Source organism: Bombus affinis, chromosome 12 (genome assembly GCF_024516045.1).
Source record: "Bombus affinis isolate iyBomAffi1 chromosome 12, iyBomAffi1.2, whole genome shotgun sequence".
NCBI lineage: Eukaryota > Metazoa > Arthropoda > Insecta > Hymenoptera > Apidae > Bombus > Bombus affinis.
The window spans coordinates 8,670,362-8,696,299 of NC_066355.1; the positions used below are offsets into that span (position 1 = coordinate 8,670,362).

Genomic DNA, 25,938 nt, shown 5'->3' on the forward strand with positions numbered 1-25,938 from the left:
GTGGGCGTTCACGCGAACTCGGTATTACCGCGATCGTTAACATTCGCCTGCTTCTATATGACAGAATTTGAGTCGTTGAACGACGCGGACGTTGGTTGCGTATGATTTGCAAAGCGACGTTACGGTCATCGTCTGTCATCTACTCTGGGAAAATCGTGCATTCCTTGCGAGAAGAACCGTCGCTCCGCTATTCCGAGGAGGAAGAACTAATTCAAAGCGGTTGCCTGAAGATGCGTTCGCGCAAGGAAAGAAACGTCTCTCTGATTCAGCACCGATGCCGCGAGCATCGCGGTGAAAAGAAGTTTGAGAAAAGCACGCAAGATGAAGAACAAAGTTGGGAAGAAGCTGGTATAATCGATAGAATTATATAATCCGTGCTTAATGCCACGATTAGATCGGTACACGAATCGTGAGTTCGGCAGCGTGTGTCTGTTTCATTGCCTTACATCCCCGTTTTCCAGGTTGATTTATCGCCGTGTCCGCGATATAATGTTCCTGGCGGAAGGAAATATAAGAACACGAATAACGAATAGCTTCCTTCACGAAATTCTCAAGAGTCGGAAATGATGAAAACTATCGTAGCGATGTGACGCTGTTCTTCTTCTATCGGCGCTGAATATTGTTCTAACGAACACGAATACGTCAGGATGATCCACTGAATTTATCAAATGTATGTAAATGTACTTTAGTGGCTTTGCTTTGTTCGTTCGTCGGTTTGGCTGACCGTCTTGGACGAAAATGATCTTTCACGGTGGATGAAAACTCCGCGATGCACTTCCATAGCGTAAAGTCCAAATTTGCTTGTACGTAGGAATATTATCCTCTCCGATGATTTTATCATTTCATTGTCAGCAAATCTCTGAACATAACACGCTGATGTGTGCGAAGAGAGAAGTGGAAGAAGAGCCAGAGAGCGAGAACGCACGACAATTCCAGGATCCGCATGGTACACGGCAGGCGGAAAAAGAGGCGAAAATAAAGAAGATGAAGGTCCAAAGGCTCGGAAAATGCCGAAAAGCAGAGCTAGATGCGGTTCCTTCCGACGATGAACAGAGTATAAGTGCACGTTTGGCTATTGCTTAGACTTATATAAGGAAATATTTCCCATTTACGACCCAGTTTCAGCGCCACTGATCGTGGAAATTACGTTCGGTCGATGCGATAATTTGCCAATAAAATTTGTAAACGTCGAGAAATAAGTACAAAAGTAGACCTGTGATGGAACAAATTTGAAACGAATGATCGAATCACGACAGGAATGTGGAACGCCACGAAACGTGCATAAATTTATCTACAAGTTAAAACAACGCGTGTTACGTGCGGTTCGTGATGGTTATTATCTTTCGGTTATACACATAGAATATATGGTACATTATTTCGGATTAATCTTTCGTTTTTCCTATCTTTGCTTTTTCGTTTTTTGGCACTTCCGTTTCTCGCGTCGTATTAAGCAAAATACTCGTACTCTGATTTAAAAAGTACATCGTATTATTAAATATATCGTACGTAAGCGCAAGAAACAAAATACGATCTGTTTCCATCGATGATAATAACGAACGTGTTCATGATATTTTATTATCCATTTGTATCTTTAACGTGCGCGAATATAGATTGCTCGATAATAAAACATCTACAGATATCTTTTATAATATCATTAAAAATACTTTTATGGATATTCAAAGTAGCCAAACAGTCTCGTGAAAATTCATGCGCAGCACTTCTGCACCCACTTTCCGCTTATACTATAAACGCTTCGTCGCCCGCCTAAATTTATTAGCAATTTTAATCAGTAGCCGGTGTTTTTCTGGTAAAAAATTCCAAGTTCGTATAGTTTAGGCAGAAGGTCGACTTCCGTACGATACCAACGTGGTATCATCAAACACTAACACCTGACAACACGTTGCTGCCACCGGACGCGAATGTGTTGAGAGCCAAAATTAGTTTCGTGCGATCCGCGCATTTCTCTCATCGTCTTAATAAATCCCCGATCTGACGGGAAATTAGGAACAAATTATTCTGTGAATTTAGAAGGTTCTATCGACGTTTTATTTAGCCTGTGAATATCTGCGACATATCGTAATTTTGATAGGCTGTGACATTTATATCCTTACGCTGCTATTTTGAAACTTTGTTGCAAATTGAGTTCTACAATATCGACTTTTTTGAAGATGTTCGATGTCGTCTGTGGATCGCCCTTAAGATTAGTATTCAAGTAAATCGAACCACTGATACTTTTTCTGACCTTTCGTATCGAACTTGTACTTCTTACAACGTCTCAAACTGTAATTGTAAGAAGATTCTCTTTGAGATGATCGTAGTTTGTATTTCTGCGCGATTATTTCTTTGCTAGACGAATATGTATTGTATTTGCGATAGATCAGCGAGACTGCGTGATACGAGCGTGCTTTGTTTCATGTATATTTCATAATCCAGTCCATTGGACTGTACGAGGAAATATACTCGATCGGGTATTCTTGCGGCGATTTCTGAACATTTCTGTATACGTTATTCTGTACACTAGACAGTATACCATTCATACGTTGCAATATATTGTTCTAAATTTGTTACATAACTAGAGTCTCTTGCACAATTGGACTAATACTATGTATCTAATATTAATGTATAATAAATGCTTGTGTGACAGTAACGAGATCGATGATAAAATAGTTTTAAAAATGATATCTATAAGTTATACGATCGCCCTTATATTTGATTCGAAATTGCACAATTCAGCATGAGATCGATAATATATAAATTGTAACTCTCTCTCTGTTCCATTGATTACTATTGAGATACTATTTGACACAGACATTACATTGAGATACTATTTCATACATTATCGCGCAGGAGAATGAAAAGTTATTTTGTCATGCTCTGCTCTTTGTTCGCTGAAATTCACAGGAAAACAATCATCCGTCCGTATCGAACGTTAATTACACTTACAACCAGGATCTTTCTATGCAGTCCACGATAGGATAATCCACTCGGAAGCATTGCGTTCTTAATATGGTGAAATAACCGAATCCTACCATCTTGGCGCTTGTTTCGTCTTCCGATGTTTTAAGACTGACGGAACTTCTCGTCGCAGTCGCAACTTAACCTGTTCGAAAAATGTCCAAATCTGCTTATTGAAGCTTTTAAAGTTGACCACTTGCAATCGAAGGAACATTTGAAATTTAACTCCAACTAGTTGATAGCGAATAAGCTATTTCTAAAAGTCGTTAAAAATTTTAATGTATTTTCATATCTATCGAATAAATAGTAGTAGGAACCTTATGATCCTACGTATTATGGCACCCACGGTTCGGTTAGAAAAGTAAAAAACTTACTTAAATGGAATAGTACGTCGGCAAGATGAAAGTTCTACATCGGATCGCAACTGTTCGATGATGGGTTTCATTTTCCGAGTTTCAAGGAGCAGCTTGCAAGGAAAAGTAACCGAGATACAAATTCCGGCTTCTCATCTTGACTCGACTAGCGTTCGATATGCACGGCGAATGATTCATACGAGGTAGCAACCGGCTAGGCACGCCTACAATTCGCGCATAGCGTTATGTCTAATCGTGCGCAATTTCTCACTGGATACTGGACATTTGGTCGATTCCGGACGAAAATTCCGCGTAGGCGTTCACGCGAACCTGGCATTACCGCGCTCGTTAACATTCGCGTAGTTCTATGATAAAAGTAGAACGTTTAACGGCCTGGATGTTGTCCGCGTCAGGCTTGAAAGCCAACGTTACAGTCTCGCTCTGTGCAACACTGTAGGAAAATCCTGCACCCCTTACGAGAAACAACGTCGCTCCGAGGAAGAAGAATTAATTTCGAACGTCTGCCTCGAAACACGAGCGCGCTAGAAAAGAAACTTCCCTTTGGTTCGGCACCGATGCCGCGGGCTTCGCGCTAGAAAGAATTCCGGCAAAAGCGCGGAGAATAAGAACAACGTTAAGAAAAAACCTGCTGTAAAAGGCGTGATTAGTTAATCCGTGTTTCTTCTGATAAGCGTCGATTACATCGGGACACATATCGTGAGTTCGGCAGCATGCATCTGTTGATTTCAAACGCCCTAACTGATCCGGTCCACTTGATATATTACCTATGCCGCACCATAATGTATCTGCGGGAAGGGAATATAAGAACATGGAGAACGTCCATAACGAATAGACTAAACAGGGTGAGTCAGTAAAAAGAGAAATAACTCGTTGTTTATTGACTTTATCAAAATATGCTCGAGATGAAATTTATTGAGGTAGAAGTTAAAGAGTGTGATCATTTCTTGATAAAGTCGCTAGATAACGAACTATTTTCGCCAGTGGTTTCTACCCACTCGCCCTGTGCATAGGAACTTTTAATACTTTTTGCTGATAAAATCTTCAAAAATTGAATGTAAAATTCTAACGAACATTCGTTTAATTTATTAAAAGTACGCAGCGACCGACTTTATTTTGTCCGCTCGTCAGTTTGGATGTTCGTATTAGACGAAAACGATCTTTTACTGTAAGCGAATCACATAGAAAATATAAAGTCTACATTTGCTTTTACCTGGAAATATCCTAGTGTAATTGTAAGAAGGAATCCATCTCTCCGACAGTTCGTCCTCAATTTCAGTATCAGAAAATGGATCGGAATTTCTGAACATAACAGGTTGAGATGCGTGAACAGAGACGTGAGAAACGAGCCAGAGTGCGAAAACGCATGACAATCCAAGGACCTGCATGGTACACGTGGAGCAACAGCCAGAAAACAAACGGGGGAGAATACGATGGAGGCCCAAAAACTCGGGGAAATATTGAAAAGCAGAAGGACAAGTGGTTCCTTCTGTTTCTAGAATTTCTTAAAGTAGTATTTGAGATACTTTTCCTCCAAATTTTGTCCGGCGGAAGTCCGACAGTGTTCGAAATACAATTGCACAGTAGGCTGTTTCTTACGCTTATATGAGAAAGTGTTTCCCATTTATGGCCCAGTTTCATTGCTTTCATTCTTAGAAATTACGTTCGGGCCATGCGATAATCGGTCAACAAAATTTTTAAAACACCGAAAGACCAATTACAGAAGCGAACGTGTAATGCGACGAATTTGGACGAAACTTCGAATCACGACAGGAATTTGAAATGGCCCGAAACGTGCATAAATTTCACTGTTACCAGCCGTAATTTATGCACCAAGTTAAAAGGCAAACAGCGTGTGTTGCGTGCGTTTCGTGACGGTTATTATCTCTGCGTGGCGCGAAATAAAATGCAAACGGTCGAAACACGTTGATGTTTTATAGGTGGCCGCGCACGATTCGTCCGTCTATATATTTTAATGATCTCTGCAACGTAAATTATTCGTTAGTTCGAATCGCGGACCACGAACGTGAACAGGGGCATGTACGTGTATCGCGCTTCTGGACGAGCGCAGACTTCCCAGCAACACGTGTCTCTTTCTGTGTCACATTGACAGACAAAAATTTCAACGATATCGAATTAACGCGAACATATTACGCGAGTCACGCAAAATGTTTTCAAATATTTCATTAACGCTGTAACGAAGCACGACTATGGTGATTACATTGATCAAATTTGAAACGAATCTGAAAATTCCTAACGAATGTGTAGAAGATATAATACATGATATCTTTTAAGTGGATTTCGCCAAATATTTGAACGTTCAATTATTACTACATTAGTGAGTAACAATAATTAGTACGGCCATTTCCATCGCTAAACATATCTCCAAGATTATGCTGTATGCTGGCTTTTTATTAAATTTATTATATAGGCGCTAATTTTTTTACCAAATATATTTTTGTAACGAACATCACCTGCACACGTTTCTGTGTCGGTCGTAAATTTTACAAATATTATAATCACGATACTACTGTCTCATCGTGTTGCGAATGGGATTTCAAAAAGTTTCGTGTAACGTATTCATAAAAAAATTGTTCTCTGGTGAATGTTCAAATTACTTACGCGATCCGCTATAATGTGTCACGAACCCAGACAAGAATTTCAACGTTATCGGATCAATGTACATACTTTTTATAGCTCATTGCGACCACTCAACTACGGATATATCGTGTGACAGATATATTTCTCACGGTGCAAGCTATCGATCGCATTCAATCCACGTTGTTATCGTGTTGGCAATCCTGAAGATCGGGGCAAAGAAAATGTCTGATATTTCGCGGACCAACCAGCCCTTCCTGGCGACGAGCACAGTCTGACAGCCACAGACTCACGGCTGTAATGCGATTTGTCGAGACTGGTGGACCGATTCCCTCCACTCGAAAACGCATCTCGAGACGGCCTTCGTCTACCTCCTGTTTCATTCTTTCCAGAAACCCCTCGAAAGGGTCGGGTGGCGGAGGCGTCGGGGCGCGTACCGTCTCACGAACAGGCTCCAGACATTCGCAAATACCGTGAAGGATATTTTCGAGCCCGATGGGTTCGTAGTCATCGATTTCCTCGTACGACACCGTCGTCTCTCCTCTATCCTCTTCTCCGTAATACAGAAACGAGTCTCTGTCGTAAACGCTGTAGTCCGTGTCGAAGAAATGGATGTCAGGAACGGCAGGTTGCGACGAATCGCGACCAACGTTAACGCGACTCTCGTTCTTCGATTCTCGCTAAACGAAACGTTCGATACGTTGTATTAAAAATAGCAGAGAAATCAGCCGCGCATCAAAGATTAATTGTTTTTTTCAGTCGTCAAACAAACACCGAACGGTGGGGAAACGATGGCAAGATTACCATTCGGTCTGCCGGCAGAGAAAAATCGTAACGTTTAACGAACGACGAGCAAACAGTAAACTCATTGCCGAAGCGAAATTAAAGGGACACGGTTTTTCAACGCTCCTCCGAGGTAGAAAATCAGCTATCCAATCCACGCGATTCAACATTCGTTACCGCGACATAATTAAACCAAGTAGCGCTTTTATCCACAGCTCGTATTTTTTATACGACCCGATACGTTCCGCTTATTTACGAACCTCTTTCTCCGATAATTTCTCCGATACCATCGATCCGACGTCGATCCGGTCTTTTAGCGCCTCAACGACGACTTCCTGCTGCGCTTCGTCGACTTCGGAAGGTCGTGCGTCGCCGCTGTAATCCTTCAAAACTTGTAAGATCCCGGAAGATCGACTTTCGCTGGGAGTAAACGGACAAACATCCAGCTTGCCGGATTCTTCTTCCTGACGGCAGTTCGATTAAAAGTGGCATGTTTGTCGGAGAACGACAGAGAGAACGGGGAGGAATGACTGGCAAAAGCATTAATTGGCCGAGTATCGGTACCCTCTGCCTTCGGATCCGATCGATTTTCACTGAATTAACTCGCGTCACACCAGGGAAAAGCAGCGTTTCCGCTAAAATATGCTACAATCAGTACGTTCTGTAAATTTGCGCTACGCATCCGCGATTCGCCGTTTACCGAGGGCGCTGAAACACCCGGTTCCACGCATCGAGTAATTATTTCTCTGGCCCTGTTTCGATTGCGCGGCGATTCCATTTGCATCGGTGCGTTATTAACGAAATTATATTTGGTGATTGCCGGGAAAGCACTCGACGAGCTCGTCGAGTCGCCCGTTTGCTCTCGCAACCTTTTCCGTTCCATTAATCGCGACCGATCCCGAATGCTCTGAAAAATCATTCGCCACTCGCCGAATAAGCTACCGGGAACCACAGTAGATAATCTCCGACCGAATTGTACATCGCGCCACAGAACGCACGCGTAGCTACATTTTTCCTCTCTATTAAACGATGTACTCGCGTATCGACCAGCGAATCGAACTTTCGATTCGATGAAAAATGGGATTAAGGTGAACTTACGCTTTACAACGTTTGACGCGCGAATGTTTCATCCACGATGAAAGGCATAGAGATTGTCTTCATCCATACTCGTATTTCACGCAAAGCGAACGTCTAAAGCGACCAGCGTACAAAATATCGAAGTGAATGGATGATTCATACGTAGTGGTGAGACACAGCGATAAGTGTAATCTCGTGCGGTAACGAGTAAACAGCCATTGCTACTGACGAACCTAGTTTTCGAGTAACTGATTAAAGAACAGCGCAAGGAGTAGAGATTGTTTTCGTCTGTATTCCAGTCAAAGCGAGTGTCTAAAGTGGCCAATGAATAAAGTAGGGCAAATCTCCATTTCTGATGAATCAAACGGATGATGATTCATAACGAAGCGACAGTGATACGTCCAAATTTGTCCAGCAACGAGTAAACAACCATAGTCTTCGAGTAATCGATCGAAGAACGAATTTTACATTGACAAATTAATTTTTAACTCGTTAATAACCCGAAGAAAGAAAGTTCCGTCATCGATGATTATCGCCGTGTAAGCGAAAAGAACGTTGGCTATTTACGACGATTGTTTCTAATCGAAATAATTTAGATCAACGTACTATCTAAGATCATTGCGCTATAAAAATGTTTAATTCTGGTTATAAGCGTTACGATCTCCGGAATAAATTCTCCGTTCTTTCACGGTGGATGAATCATCCGCGATGGTGTAAACGTGATCGTAAATTCGCTTTTTACCTCTTCCACTGCGGATGGCACGAGATACAGTTTAGAGTCGAAGGTGCTGGTGAGGGTGGACGGTTCACTGGGAGGTGAAATCTCCTTCGTGTCATCTTCCATTATCACATAGGGACATTCGCCGCTGCAATCGAGCATCGCCAGATACTCGTAGAGGCGGACGAAGGTTCGCACGGGTATCATCGCCGAGCCGCCTTCTGGCTCCTCCGTCAGCAATTCGCACACGTATATCATCGTTTCGAATAGATTCTGCAGGGGTAAGTCACAAAGGATGTAGGTGAATCGGCGCGAATTGGTAGCCGGCAACAATGGCGAGTGATTAATTTAATTCAGCCGGTAACGATGATTCATCGATTCGCATTAAGGTCCGGTGAATGAAATACATGGCGGAGGAACGTGCCTCGTCCGCAGCAATTTTATGTATTTTCGAAAGATCGTTGATACAAAAAGATCGTTGAGAAACGTTCTCTTTCACGGCGGAGAAAAATTTCATTAACTAGTTGAACGCTTTGTTTCGAGCATAAGCTCTTAGTAAATCGTTCCGATAACGTTTCGTATAATCCGAAAAAAAGATCGAACTATCTTTATCCGTTACGCGTTTGCCACCACTGAATTTTCTTGTAAAGAGGATCCAAGAGGTATAATTATTTTAGACTAATAAACGACCTTGCGGTAAAAACTATGATCGTGCCGACTCGTTGCCGACCGGGCTAAAAAAGTGCCCGTGTTTATGCCAGCTTATACCGATACACCCACGCAATAAAAACCGCTGCTGCTTCATCAATCACGAGATGTACGTTGATACCAAGAGATTATTAAATCGATGAACGAGTCTGGTCTAAAAATACTATTCTTAGGACGCAATAAAGATCACACGCTAGAGGAGGAGGTGGGCTTATAGGCAGGCTCTATTTTAGGTATTTCATACGAGAATGTTGGGAGGGAGGTGCTATTTTCAGGCCAGACGGCTTACCTTGCCCAAGAATCCGCAAGCGATCGCCAGGAATTTGTAAAAGTCGCACTCTTTCTCGGGCAAAAATTTGCCTACCAGCAACATTCGGAAAAGGGTGGTTTCGGGTAAAGAGATGCCCTGCCAGCTTGACAGTATCCTTCTCGGGCAAACGTTCTCCACGTGACCGAACACGTTCACGAGGGTCTTCAGGTAGCCAGGAGTGATACCTGATGGATGGCTGAAGGGAGGGTACTCTAATCTTTCCTAAGAAAATATACCGCAAGGTTAACGATCTATGATCACCAAGCGGACAATTGCTCGGGACGTTACGTTATTAACGATGATAGGTCATAGGCAATGTCCGTAACTCGATCACGCAGAGTTAACGTAAAGGGTAAACTGTAAACTGTAACAACTGTGGCGTCGACAGATCGATAGCTTTTACGCAAGCGGAAGAAACGGCGTGGGTTCATAGGCCGTTAAAGGATCGCGTGTAAACACGATAGTAATTCAGAAATAAACGCGACGATCGAAGGTGAAAATTTTCTTTCGACCTTGCAACGCCGTTTCGTTCTCGCCGGTTAATAACCGTTTGCTTAACGCTTATTTGAAACAACAGAGAGAAAGTAAAGCAAGAATCTCGATATAGGGGCGATTGCACGGAATCTATTTTATGTTTGCTATTTGGTTAGCTTGTTTTAACTATTGGTCGTTGGAAAATATGTTACAAGTGGAACTTGTTTCGAAGGAGACAGTTTATTTTACGAAGCTCGGGAATCTTATCTAGGCGAACGCCTAGATTTCAAGGTGGCTTTTATTTTCTTTTAACGTAACTACGTGTTTTCATTTAGGTAGGCGTTGTAATTTGGTACGTGACGAATTTATTAAGCTATAACGTGTTAACCAACGGACATCGTAAGATGTCTTTCTCTCTGGAAACAAAATAAGCATTACTGGAAACGTCTTTGTCGAGATAAAGCTTGAAATTTATACACCCTGTGTAAAAATAGCACGAGCAATGTCTCGGCCGGACCGAAATCCTTCGAGTATTGTTTCGGGTCACGGACGTGGATGCTTTATGTCAGACCGAGATTACTTTGGTCGTTGGAAGCGAGCAAAAAATGCTAAGAGAACAAACTAGGAAAATAGGGAAATCCGATAGTTCAAGGCTGGAATCCCATAACTGGATTCTATTCGCGTCCGGTCATGGACGTCGTCTATAATGCATCAACGTTAAAAAAGAAAAATCCTGAAAAGGTGGGCGTTGGAGGTGGCCAATAAACGGCCAGCGGTCTCGACCGAGCGGATTAATTTACAGCGATCGTTTCGATTAACCGAGTTAATCGATTTTCCTCAGTCTGGCTGGTTAATCGAACCGATCGCAATTAAATCTGGGAAATTTAGATTCTAGGCGAACGAATTGACAGAATCCCGGTAAATTCCTATCGAACAAAAAAGTTGTACGCTGTTAATGACCCCCGATGGAGCCTGAGTCGATCGATATTTCAATTTACATGCCTCGATTCACGATCTTCGTACATGTACGATCGTTGCAATAAAAATCGCGATAAATCACGGCCAGCCGAAGCTTCGTACGTAAATCTTTATTCTACGTTTTCCACTTAATTTTTCATAAAAAGAGTCACCCTTTTTTCGCCGGTTTGTATCGCGATGGCAGAAACACGTTGAAAGGTATAACGAAAGTTAGCGTGCTCGAAAACCAACGAGAATTAATCGTGCTTGGTACGAAATTCTTAATTGTGTTCGAAAATCTGATTCAACCTATGGAACACGTTTCTTAGCGCTGCTTCGAGACTGATTAAACGGACTCTACCATGCAAACCAAACGAAATGCCATTAACCGAACTTGAATAATTAAATTTAGCCGGAGGATTGATTTACTTATCTATCCGCTTAATTATACGATACGGATCGACGGGGTTTTAAACGTATAACGTACAATGGATGCGATAGAAAAGATTACGTTTAACGAGGCTACTCGAACAAGCACTCGAAAAGGAACGAACGTCCGTTGGAATAAACTTTAATCATCCCTTTGTAAGATAATAGGGATGTAGAAAAGATACGTCAGCGACACACGTTTCGCTTTATCTTCGAACGAGACAAACCGGCGAGATTAAACGCGCACCACGATTTTTCTGCACGAGTTCCTTATCCTATTTCATTTTTCTCGATCTTAGCTATCATCCCCTGTATTCTTCTTGCGTCATCCTTTCACCCCCACCCTCCCGGAACAACTCCTTTAACGTCTCTCGAGAAGAGAAAACGAAAAAATCCGAAGAAAATCAGGAACAGGTTAGGCACTTACTTTGACAGGGGGAATATCGCAGTTCGCAAGGGCTCGAAAATAAGCGCAAGTCCATTGCAAAAGATCGTACGGTTGTGTACGAATGGCGGCTTTCGCATACTGTTTTATAATGTTCGGGTACGCCGGCGGAATCTTGATCTGCTCCGCGCAGTAAATATCTGACATCTTCGATGAGATTAGAAAATTGACGAGCGACCGATTACTGTCTGCGCTTTGATTCGATATCACGCTCTCGAAAATCGTTACCGTCGAATTTTTGGTTTTGACGGCGGCGAGAGTTTCAACTTCGACCGAGACTCCTGCCAAGCTCGGCCGCCCCAAATGCTTTGATGTTCCTTGTAAAAGAACCGTTTTTTGTATAGTTCTATGGCGGATTGAATCCTCGACAGACAGCAGCAGCTCTTTGAAACGCGTTTCCACGGAGACTTTTGCTTCTCGAATTCGCGTCAGAAACGTATTTGAATTATGCAAAAATGTACTTTGCCGGGAATGTTAAATTAAGCACGTGCCATCCGTTTCTCGGTATTTAGATTCTTGAGATTTTGTTTGCAATGGAAATGGTAATTTAACGCGTTTCTTTTTCACTGTCTGCCCGTTTATTTCTTTCAATCTTTTTCTCCAATATTCCATTTAGGTAGTCGCCAAGTGAAACGTATTTACTATTTACCTATGCAACTAGAAACATATCTGGGATAAAAAGGAAGCCATCGAAAGTGCAAATACCGAGAGGCGAATCGATTCAGATGAAAAATAGACATTTACTTTTTATCCACTTAAATTTCCTACGCTTCTGTTATATCGAACATCGCCCGGTACGCGATGCGTTGAATTTTTAATCTCGAACGAAAACTCCTATTCGACGAAAAAAGATTCGTCTATTTATTTAACTACACGAGGAAACGCCGATTTACCGCACTCGATGGAAATAAACGGAGCAAAATACAGACAGAAAATATAACCTGTTCCTATAAGATGCTCTTCTATAATATAATATTTTATCGAGACCACATTTATCAACTTTTACTATATCGTTCTAATTTATTCGAACAGCTTTAACGAATCGTTTCCCTTCGTACATATCGTTGTGTAATCGTTCACGAGATTCCAATTTTCGTTTTCTTCGTACGTTCGATCGATTGCCACGATTCGGATAGAAACGACAGGCGTCTTGCTAATTACGAACAGAAGAACGCACTTGTCATTCTTCGTGCTCGATTACCCGTTATGCCTCGTTAGATCCGTATCGTGCTCTATGGAGGAACGAGCCATCCGCGAATCAAAGCGAATCGACGTTGAGAAGCGGGTCGATCGACGCGTAGAAAAAGAAGAAACAGTGGCAACCCTCTAGGCACATCGATCGTTAAAATGGCCCCGATTGATTCGCTACCGTTTGTTTCCATTATTAGGCCATCGTTACCGTGATTGTCGCTCTGCTACGCGTACGTACTTTCCTCTGTTGCACTTGCACAGATCTTGCAGTTGTCGGATGCATAATGAATCACTCGTATTCAGTGGAACGAGGGAGAGAGGATGGTCGCCGCCCCTTGCCACGCGCGTTTTCTCCTCGTTTATTGTCTCCGTCGTGGCAACAGGCCTCCCCCGGTGAAGTCGTCCTTCTCCCACTGGTGACTACTCCGGCGTAATGGCCGGGAATAGTTTCCAATCGATCGATCGGCACGAGTGGGCTCTTCAGCCGGCGTCGAGCACAGAAAAAGGACACCTCTACACGCGAACAATTGGAACCAACCGGCGCGAAGGTACACGGCCCTGATATATACGGCTCCGTTCCTTCATTTCGGCCGCATGAATATCGAAAGCCAGTTCAAATACGAGCGGAAGCAATTCCAATGTCCCTTGGGAATGGCCTTGGCATCGCAGCTGCCAGAGACTAATAGCGGCAGCGCTGAATGCGCCGGAATCGAGAAAATAATCAGCCTCGTGAAGCCTATCGATATCGTCCTTTGACCTCGCTGCCTGTTCGTCAAATTATCAAGATCGAGCGCTACTCCGCCGTGCTTTACCTTCCTGTCCCTAATTCCTCGTACTTTGTCACTCCGAATATTGCCCTGTTCCTAGCGATAATATCTAACCTACGGAATATGCACGCGACCATTTCCTCTCCTAAGGATCGTGCAACATATTTCGGCAAATGTCAGCTATATCCTGAGCGTAAAACGAACGAGGATTTTCCTTAACCTTGCGGAGGTCATAATACTAAACGTTTCGTCGTAGGTCACGGTGTATCTGCACCCTTTCCACCTCTTCGTTCTTCCCTTTCATCGCTTCTTCCAGATATAGACATTTTTCATACAAAAGAGTACTCATGAAATATAAATGATTTATAGGTATAACTGGCCCACCTATAGCTGTATATCATCGCTCAAGTATCGGAACACTAGTTCTTCCCCGGGAGGAGGGGGAAGAAATGGCAATAATTTTCTTCTCTGCTATCGTTACGACTATACCGCGATAATAAATATCTGGTTGTTTGTATTTACATTTCGCGTTACACTGAGACACCATGATAAAAAAGCTTTCCACGGTAGATGCCCAAAGCGTTATTAATCGGTGAGCGACATAAAAATTTCGTCAACTATTTGTACGCCGTAACCATCAAAAAATATTTACGACAAAAGTGGCAGGTGTTTCTGTCAGATCAAACGCAATCTCCGGAAGGTTAAAAAAGAAATTCTACGGCTGGCAATTTTATCGCAGCCTCGTGCTGTTTCCTTCATAGACTTTCGCGCGATACGATATAGATACCGAAAGCGGAGTTTGTTCCTGTTCATGATTTCTCGCTCTCGACCGTTTCACAATGCGATAAAAGTACGGGCAACTTGTGCACAGGCCAACTCTGGGGTGCGCCTGTGGGACACGTGTTGATTTTTAGGTGGGCAGAGGTATGCCGAGCATTTGCCGGCCAGGTGAAAAGCGTTGAAAGCTGGCGCCGTCGGAAATGCCGCGAACATTCTGCACGATCCAACGCATTTCCGGTGAATGACGCGTGCGAAGCGTCGCGAGGAATAATCAAAAAGCCCGGTGCGCGAAGATTATCGTAACCCACGATCGAAAACGACCGGCCGAGGTATCAAAGATTTACGCCGAATGGAGTGTTCAAAGAAGAAAAAATGATCGTGGAAAAAGTTTTAATCGAAGATCTTCAACGAGTTAGCTGGCCAGAGTTAGCGATCGTCAAAATCTAGGAAAACTTTTCGAACCACGAGTTTTATTTGCCTGTCGTTTATTACCTCGATTATCATAGCATAAATTACCTGGCTATGGAAGAAAGAATTGGCGCTGGCAAATTCTTATCGCGTAATATGTCATTCTATATGAAAGTTCCGGCATAAATGCGCCACGAAACACGCGAAAGAAGCTCGTGCACAAACACACACACACACACAGGCCCGTGAAAGTATTTCGATACTCGCAGATACGTTTTATGAATATATTACGTTATATGGAATATTCTGAATTTTTATTAATACCGTCGCGAGTCTCGACTGTCGTGCTCGTATTGGTAAAGTTTATAATTCTGCAACAACTTTGATTCCCTTATTGCCCTCATGACTGTCTTATTAGAATGCTAATGAAATTTCGAAATATTTTCTACCACACTGACGGTCCTGATTTAATTTAACTTTATCTTATTTCATTTACGCGTTAATAAAACCATACTAATACCAGGCGTCGTTATACGGACAAGCGTTTGAACGAGCGCACGCGTACAGCATATAATAAAATAACATATAATTTACGAGCACGTACGTGGCCTCAGAAAGCATATTCGATGAGATTTTCCAACATTGTAGCAAGGAATCGAAGAGTAAATCCGCTTGATCCAAGTATCTATTCCGTATAGTACATATTCTAGCAAGCGGCGTATCGGTGAGACCGAATCGGCGAATGGACAGTTTCAGTGATAAGTGTTGGAATACTTTCGTAATGCACTATAACCCATTGGAACGAGAAAAATACAGAGATATTTCATCCATGAAAACCCAGCCGCGTGATTGATCGATCGGAGACGCGATGCGACGAAACGAAATCGATGCGGTGATTTATAAAAAAGTTAAGCACCGATCAAAGGGTTCGTAGCGGTCACGGGAAGATTGATAATCCGTGGCAAGAATGACGCATTAAGATGTATCGTTTGTGCAGGCTGTAGCGTGAGCACGGTTGGTCGAGTGTAAAAATCAAAGAGACAACTTTTTCCCCGGCAATCGGACAGTACGTGGCGTGTAATTACTTCCGACAGATAGAGAGTACGAGACAGGCGAAACTCTCCGCAACTCTTGACGCGTAATACGCATCCACTTCCGACGCCTACGTACCACGAAATACGTTGTTACGCAGGCACATCGATGTGTACGCGAGCTACCGAGAGAGCTCACGAGAGGTGTAAGCCGCAACCTCGATGAATACCCTCGAGTAGCAACGCATAATGTATGTCCGCATAGTAGTTACGTGACCGGCGAACGAAAATAGATGCACCCACCCATTTTCCGTCACGCTAACTTGTGCACGCGGCTGCCAGATAAGTCTCGCGAGCACGTTTTCTTGGGAACGGTAATTCCTTGGCCGGAAATAAAGAAAACCGATGGATACAGCCCGATGGTGGCCGGTTCAACAGCCTGGAACGAGACCAGTCGGTAGTATGGATTCGTTGCTCGAGAACGAGACGCGAGACGATGATAAAAGGGATTAAGCTTGTTACGATCATCGAATATTTCAACTGGCTCGTGAAAGTAACTTATCGCCTTATCAGGCAAAACTTTTATTATAAAACACTTTGGAATGTCGTTAGTACGGTGCGAAGACACGACTGTGGTGAAGCGATCTTTATTTATTGGTCCACTTTAAGATTGGTACGAAAATGTACAACGACATGTTTACCGCAAATATACGAATTAGTATAGGACGTGAATAGACATCCTGAACGTACTATAAGAATTAGAGATACTCCCGTTCTATATTAACGTAATTCACGTATACGATCTCTGTAAAATCTATGGTTCTACTAAAAATGTATCGTAGCTTTCACGTAGCTTCTCAGATCTCTTTCAGGATTTGATACAATCCTAAGTCTCCATCCGGTCTTGGTGTAATTTATAAATGTTTCGCGAAAAATACGTATTAAAGCTTCGTTCAAACAAAACGAATCAAATTAATCCGACTGCTTTAGTATCTTTCACGGCGTATGCGGGAAAACACATAATGCGGGGTAATCTGTCCATTGAACGACGTATTTTACGATATCCAAAGGCGAAGGTTCTTTTTAGGGAGCCGAGGCTTAGATGCATACGTCGGGTGTTAGAACAACGCACAACGCTGTTAGGCGTGTTTCGCGTAAACCGCTCCGAGTTTGTCTTCAAAGGCTTAAGGGACAGGGCAAGAGAAATTATGCAATAACCGTGCTGCTAGGAAATGCGGGCGGCACGACGCTGGTAATTCTACTTGAACGTATAATGATACAAGAGGAGGGCGAGGCTCGTCAAAGTAAGCCGAGGGACTAAGAGGGACTTAACCCTCGAGTGCATAATTCATAACACATTAGAGTTGGAGAGGCGGCGATCTTGATGCTCGCATTAGCTAGCCCTTACGTAATGTCGTCCAATTAAACCGGGACGACCATGGGAGGAGCGAAGCGACGAGTCGTCAAAAATTACTCGTTCACGTGCTCCATCGGTGAATTAAAACGTCGATAACCAACGACTGCTTCGTTCCAATTTAAATATTTCTATCGGGAGCAACGCTCTGTCCGACGATGAAATTGCAAATTGCAATTTCGTTATTCTTTTCAGCCAAGCAGTCTACCGCTTTCTTTGATCATCCGCGCATCCAACGTGGAAAACGAGATTACCGTTTCACATTGTGCATCAGTCGGAAGAACGGTGGAGAGCTCTTCGAGGAAATTTCTATCCAGGTGTCCGAGGAACCTTTTCGTTTAGCGACAGGATCCGTTTTAACTGGCCACCGGGAAAAGCAAAGTCGTGGGAATTCGGTGTGTCGGCGATGCCACGACGAATAAAAACATCGTGGAAAACACGCTGGAAAATCTATCTCGATAAGCGAATCGACGTCGTCGCCTGTGAAAAAGTAGGAAAAACGAAGAAAGGAACGAGAGAAGGGATTTCAGTGGCGTTATCCTTAGCAGTCGCATCCAGTTTGTGTTCGATAATTACGCGACGTCTTGGAGGGATGAAGCAGAAGGTCAACAGGGGGAAGTCAAGCGGAATCCTGGTGTGCTTCGAAGCGCGATCAAGCGATTAGATAGCGCCTGCGAGACACAAAAGCTCGGTGGAAGACTCGAGCCGAGGCGGTGATGTCGACGATGTCGTCGCCGTCTTCGTCATCGTCTTTACCGTAGAAAGAGAGCATAGTCGAATCGAGACGAGTCGGGTCGAGTATCGATTAGGTTGGTGTAGGTAGAGCGAGTCGAAGTCACCGAGATACCAAGAGAAAGAGGCGATGGAAGGTGGCGGCGGCGACGGCGGCTGCGACGCCGCCGAGGATCGATCGTCGCCTCTGCCCCAGCCGAAACAAATAAAACCGTAACGAACGCGCTCTCGTGACCGGTTTCCACCGCGCTCTTTTGCGTTTTTTCCGCGATAAATCGTATTCTCTCCACCGCTAACCAATCCCTCGATCGTTATCAGTTCCGGGCCGAAGAGGACAATTTTTGATTAGCAAGTCCAAAGGACCGATACAGTTCCCCGTTCTATCGTGTTTTCCATACAAGCTACAGTCGGATATCGAAAAATCAAATGGAACTTTGGCTGACGCGCAGATTCGTTTCCAAGATTTAAACGTTCAGCGAATCGAAATCTTGCCGTTTCGGGCTATCACGTTGATAAATATTTTTATGAAAGAAAAATAACAATTTTTCTATTCTCTTCCGATGGAGAAACTTCTTCCTCTGGATCGACTTCCAGAAAAACATCATTTTCGTGGACGAAGATAAGGCCAAGGGGTAAAATTTTGATTAGCGAACGTGGATGGTCGGTACAATCCGCTATTTTTCTACTGTGTTTTCCTATGGAAGGTAACGTCGAAATAGATACGTAGAATGGGACTTTTGCCGACGCACAGATCGTCATCCGAGGATTTAATCCTTAGTCGTTTGCACTGTCGTATCGATAAATACTTTCGTGAAAAGACAACGACTTCAGAAACAGCGAGAGAAACGCTGTTTCCACTTTAGGGTAAGGATAATTTTACACAAAATTTTTACCAACTAATTCCATTTCTCTATACGAAATAACGTTGCCATAGGTATTTGAAAATTATATAAATGATTAGGAATTTCCGATATTTAGACTGTCGCGTCGACAAATTTTTAACCCTTTTTTTCCAACAGCGAAACTTCCAGTCCGAGCTGCAGGAAAATTTAATTGCCGTGGACAGAGATAATTTGACGCCAACGGGTTGATTACGAAACGCACTTCATAACCCTGGAAAGTTGAGCGTACAACAGTACGTTATATAGTGGATAATGACGAAGAGCATGCTGGAGGACGCGTCATCGATCAATTCTACACACATTGCGCGAAAGCTTATAGACGATGCATAAACGAGCAAAGAGAAGGTTGGACGAACAGTAGGCCAGCGATAATAACTCAGCCGCAGCTGAACCGTCGCAATTTCGAAGTTTAATTTCAAGAACCAATAAAGCCGGGAACGATAACAATAAGAGAGAGAGAGAGGGAGAGAGAGAGAGAGAGAGAGAGAGAGAAGATAGAGAAGGCTTTAAAACGTTTAAGCGGGTCGAAGGGCAGAGACGCTTCCACCGCGTGGAAATAATGGATAAACTGAATGCTTTATTCCTCGTAAAATTTCCAACGATATCGTTTCTTTTTCAACGTATTTTTATTAAAGAATCATACTTTAATATACGAACTCGGGTAAAACGTCGCGCCGTTGATATCGATGTTTAATAGTAAAAGATTCTAAATGAAAAGGTAAATATAGGTAACCGCGACACGATACGAGTAATCTCCTGAGACTGCTAAATGATCCATTAATACGTCAGATTAGCACGTACTAATCCGAGTAGCGCCATACTTTCGCTGCTCTCCTATCGTTATAATTCAAAATTCTCTTTCTCAGATCCAATTAACCGCTTGCGTAACGTCACAAATACACTCGGCGATCGGACTTTTTCTCTGACACCACGGACGTACACGTTCGACAAATTTCCATTTACCAACTTTTATTAAACCTGCGTGAATTTGTTACCGCCTATTTTTTTTTTTTTTTTTTTTTTTTTTTTTTTTTTTTTTTTTTTAACAGTTACATCTTTAAACCTAATAGGTATCGCACCTAAAGTATAAATCTCGTTTGTATTAAAATTATCCAAACTGATGACAATGAATTGAAATCGAAAGTTCAAGAAAAACCTACGTATCGTATATTTTCCCTTACGCGTCGTTAATGGTACGTTGTTCCACGTACGAAACAGAGGAATTAGATAAACGAGCTAAATATCCTATATCCGCATAGAAAAGCACGTTTCATCAAGACCGATGCGTGGCGCTTCGCAAGCTTTCATTATCCCTTATGGATAGTTTGCAACCATGCCAGAGTTCCATTACTCTCTTACCATGTATGTAACCCAACGTTTCGAACCAGCACTTGATACCTACGAGGGAAACGATGCGGAGCATCATCGGAATGTATGTAAATCCGGCTATACATATGTATACATATAGGTATAACCTAAGTAGATAGATACATATATTCTACTCGAAGAAAACGGTCGAGATTTAGGGATGGGGAATGGGGTGGGAGAGGGGGAAATTGGCCATTAATCTGGTGGAGGCATTTCCCCGAGAATTAAGGGATATTCTACTTTCTAAGACGGCGGTTCCTTTCGACACGTATGCTGGCAATTAAGGAGCGTCATATCGCACGAGATATCTAATCTCGAGTGGTCCGCGAAGAATGCGGATTGAACTTTCTCCAGCGGTATATCCGTGTTTTATTAGAAGAAACGACAGCAATATGGCGCGATGGTGGCAACTATGATCGATCATCGGTTCCACTGGAGCGAACAAGAGCGTGGTTTCAATGCCAGCTTATACGGTCGAACGGTCGTTTTACGCTAAAGTTGGCACATCGGCTTGGCAAATGCAGGTTATTCAATCGTGCTGGGATCGATGCGATTTCGCGCCGGTCTCGTCTCTCTGTTTCGATTATTTTCGTCGTAAAACGGAAATACATAAGTCGAGGGTATCGACCTATCGGGTCCGTTCTATCCGATAATCGGATAAACAGGGGCACGAGTAGCCTGGTTCGCGTAATTGCTCGATCAATTTTCTTGCAGCAACGGACGCGTGGCGGCTTGTAACGCAGTTACACCCCGAGGAAATCGAGAAACGGTATTCGAACGATAGGTGGAACGGTTCGGGCCACTGACAGCTCGAACCGCCCATTTCCTTCGGCCAATTTGAATACAGATCGACACGACGCAGCGACGTTATTAAGTCAATGCAGGAATTCCCGGCGTTGCGAGAGTCGAGGTCGGAACCGATCGAACCAAGTTTCGCGTCGGACAATGGCTGACAACGGTAAGAGGATTCCGGTAGGTGAATCGCGAATAGAATTGCAAAAGGGCGAGAGACCAGCGGAGACCGCGTTTCTCTCTCGCCGTGCCGATTGATATACGCTCCGCCGTTTGTTCGCCCAACGAAAAAGATACCTGAAATATTAGCGGTCGTCTCGTCTCGCGTGCTCCGCTACTCTAAAACTGGAAGCACGATTTATTTTCGTTCGAACGTTAATCACCGACGGTCTGCTAGGCATTTTCATTACTAGCGCACGATATCCGCGTAAGTAGGATGCGAGAGTGTTGCACGGTGAACGATATTAAAGCGACACAGACTTATGGCCGTTTGGCAGTTCGCTGGCCCTATTACGACATTACGAAAAACGGCATGCCCCGGTTTTATACAATGGAAGAACGGAGCAGGCGGTCGCGATTCCCAGTCGTAAAAATTTAATTCCCATTTATATTCAATTAAACGGAATACCGCGTCGACTATAATATCCGCTTTATTCGTACGTGCGCTTCCACGTCTCGCAGCCAGCCAATTCGATCGCAATGAATCCGACGTGTACGATATCGCGAAACCATGTAACGAAAATGTATAGCGTCGCATCGTCAGCGAAATGCTGGTACGACGGTGAAATTGAATGCCATAGGTGGCACGTAAGGTGTGCACTGTGCATACGTCTCCTTCACGTTGACTCGTGAAATATGGAAAAGTTATTCTCGCCAAGTCGCCACGCGTAAGTTTGCACAAAAGAGAGCGCGAGCTGCTGCAATTTTTCGTTATTTCGCTTTACGAGGCCACAGCGAAACCGCCTTCGTACGTGGAATGCGTGCGGCTTGCGTGCCACTACACGGCGAGCGCATTTATTCGCGCCAGCGAGCTCACGCTTCACGCGACACACGAACCAGAGGCTTTACGAGCCGATCTATACACAGCAGCCTCGGTTATCCGGGTTAACTGCACTCTGAACGCAATTTATACTCATCGCGATGTACGCACCAATCGCCATAGCGTAACCCGCGGACGTTCTACCTAGCGGTGAACTAGGTAGAAGTGCCAATGATAGCCGTGAATTAGTCGGTGAATTTCGTGGTCGCATACGTATCAGCAAACCCATTTTGAGCCGTATATTTTTAAACTATCGAATATCAAACAATAATTTGTCATAACGTTGCAAACGTTTCGACTTTCTTAGATTCCGTAAAATAACGAAATTTATGTGGAAGAAACAGATCCCTAAAAGTGGCAATTTATACGCGAATCACTTGCGTTTGATACGTTTTTCAGTCGATGATACCATTCGACGAAAGACGTGAAAAAGTTCGCGTAACATCTTCGAACGCTCTAAATTAAGAGAAATAATTTATTTAAATGTATCACGTATAGCGAAACACACGAAACGTGACGTTACGCTAGAACTAGGTCGAACACGAAAGACCTACGTCTATGTACCAAGAATATAGTTGTGGAAACGTACGTGTACGATTTTATTCTGCTACAGTCCGATACGAGTTGATGGAATAAGGGTCACTATATCGATGATTTCCGTCGAGTTATCAAGAAAGAAAAGAGTGGCGTCCAGAGTCTCGTTGTTTGCTTACTTCAAACAGGCATTCCAGCCAATTCCAGTTAAAACGGATTATTCCGTCGGAAAGGAAGTTGCGCAGCGAACCATCTGTATCGGAATTCCAAGTAAACATCGCTTTTTCCAATTCACCGTAATTAGTGGCCTGGTAAAATGAACGAGAATCCCCAACTATTAGAGACGAAGAGAATGAATCTAACGAAGCGCCATAGAGAACGGAGCGCAAATAAAAATGCGGTATCCACGGGAAGCGCGAGCGAGCGGTCCGGCAAAAAGCTGGAAGATATTCGGTCGACGGCAACTCCACTAATTGCTGCCGGAATTGCGTCTAATTGACGGGCAGACGCTTCATCAGCATTACCAGGAAACTGTGCGTAGTAGCAGGTGGCCCGGCGTTGTCCTTCGTGGCCCTGCAACAACGCCCTATGGGGTTCGTTTCATTCGAGGGAAAGGAAACGTTCGAGGAGCACAGAACCGCGACGAGCGAAGAAGATGCTGACAGCCGGAACCAGAGCGTCGTCGTCATTTACTCCGCGTAGCTGAGAATCTCCTTCTGCTGGTTCAGCGGATCGTGCTTCCACGTCGCGTTACAACTCCCTTTCTTCGAGTTCCGATCGACCTCGAGTTCCCCGACCGTAAGTCACCTCTCTCCCTCGAGTCCCCGGTCTCTTTCGAGGTCGAGTACCATCCTCCACGATTCGTTGCGTTCCGTTATCACCTTTTTGCTGGCGTCGTCGAACGACGACACGTTCGTGGGTATCCACGTGTCGAGGTCTCGTGTCCCGCCTACGACATCGCTACGGCACGAAAGACAATTCGACGTATCCTAGGCTGACGTTTCAGGTTCCGGCTACGAGTCTCTTGGCGCGGTTACACGATACAACGGGCGGAGATTGTTTTAACCGGTGTTGCTTTCTTCTTCCGAATTAATGGTCGACACCGACGCGGCCCGCTTTTCCGAGGAAATTACCGAGCGAACGAGTCGAAGCTGCACATTTCGAGAGCCAGCACGCGAACTGCGAGCAATGCAAATCTTCGCGAAGCGTCTCCTCGTTCTTAGCTTGTATAATTCAACGACATCGAGCTGGGTAGAAGCGGAGCTGCGGCTCCGCAAACAACGCGAGTCCGAGGAGCCTGGCAGAGAGGGTCCGATGTAAATTTCTATTTTTTTTTCTAAAAGTAAACCGATTAATAGAGGCGAAGCGGAGGTCGTTTTATTCTCGTCGTCTCTTTGCCTTCCTCTTTTCAGCCGGCGCTTCGCGCGCAAAATCAATACCGGATTCGCAATTTATTCGCTCCAACACGAACGCAACAGATGCGAGCTAACGGTCGAGGAAGAAGTAAAGCGTTTTATCGGAAATATTTTGTCCGACACGGAAGCGCACATATACGCGCAGATACAACGTACGTGCTGTATACGTATACAGACAAAACGTATATATAAATATACACGATGTTTCGAAAACAACCGAACCAACTTTCGGTCGGCGTTCCATTCAACTCGGAATTGCGACCAAGTTCCATGAACGCGGGGAATCGCAAAGCCTCCGCTTCTAACTTACAGTCGCTTTACTGTATTCGCGAGAGAAAGACTTTCCTGAGAATACTTTTTTAACTTCCCTCTCACCCCCTGCCCCCGTTTCGAAACTACCGTTAAAAATACGCTTCTCTATCTCGTTCTCGACGATGCGCGTATCGTCTGGTAACATTTCACGCGTTAAAAAATTGTCCCTCTATTTCCAAGTTTATCGCCAAAAGCGATAGAACGAGTAAACTTTTAAGAGGTTTCCCTCTGTTCGAGGAAGATCTAGCGTGTATAATCACCTCTGCAAGGTGTACGAGTAGACGAGAGCAGGCGGGTATCTCGACGTTGGCTTGTCGGATTCGTTCTAACAAGCCCTCTTTGAGGTTTGATTTAATTTTCCCGCTAGGAAAGCCTTTTTCGGTGAAAAGCTCGCAATCACCGGATAATATCTAGACGACTCTTAGAGAGGGTTGGCGGGCCGCTGTGCCGTGACGGACGTGACTCGCAAGACGAGAAATACGTCGGTAGGTATCGCGGTGAAATAAAATATCCTGCTATTGTGGCACAGAACGCCACGGGAAAATAATATGGAATCGTGTAGCAATGACAGAGCGATAATGTAAGGAAATATGGCTACATTCGTAACAAAAGTTGCCCGTCTTATCGTCCCTGTGAATGCCATTAGCGTTTCCCTGCATCGTCGGTATATATCGCACGAAGAGCATTTTTGGAACGACTATGCGTCGTCCCATTACTCGAGAAATTCTTGCCAAAGTAATTTAACGTCACCAACTTGTGTTCCGGTGCAATCTTAATCAATTTCACGGCGTAGCCGACATATCTTAACGAAAACATTCGCCACGACGACGCGACGAGTAACGTTGCACGGTTGATGAAACGTAGGAATGCGGAACACTGGCTCAACTACGTTCGCACCGTATCGCCGCGATACACCAAAATTGACCTCCTCGTTAACGAGTCGATGAAGCGCAACTTCGTCTTTTACACCATTGAATTTCCCTGCAAGATCCTCTCTTCGTGTACTTCTGTCGTCGTGTACTCGGAGACCTTGGCATGGAATGTACGACTTAATTATGTGTGGGTATAGTATGTTCGTTAACACCATACCTCATATTCAACTCGTGTATATGCACGTAGCTGCTCTGGCGTCAGCCTGGAATACCAGCGATGAAGTCATCGAATGAAAGACGTCGGAAAAGTCGCACGCCTTCGAAACTTATTCATGGCGCTTTGTCGCTCGAAACATTTGCCTCTCTAGAAACGACGTATTTCTGCATTCGCAGCCCGTGGCACCGATCTCGTATAAAAGACTAATGTAATATGTATTTCAATATGAACGTGTATACGACGAGAGTATAAGCAGGCAGCCAGTCTTAACGAGATCTTCTCGACGTCTGATTTAATTTTCAGGACACGGAACCATTCGACCGATAATGTTGCTTCCGT

General features: G+C 43.9%; 1 protein-coding gene and 1 pseudogene across 3 annotated transcripts in view; both read right to left on the reverse strand.

Annotated features, from left to right (window-relative positions):
* The window catches only part of LOC126922670 (transmembrane protein 132C), an 81,376-nt gene that overhangs the window by 35,657 nt on the left and 19,781 nt on the right, over positions 1–25,938 (reverse strand). The window lies entirely within an intron of this gene.
* The window catches only part of LOC126922741 (phospholipase A2-like), a 118,793-nt pseudogene continuing 94,878 nt past the window's right edge, over positions 2,024–25,938 (reverse strand).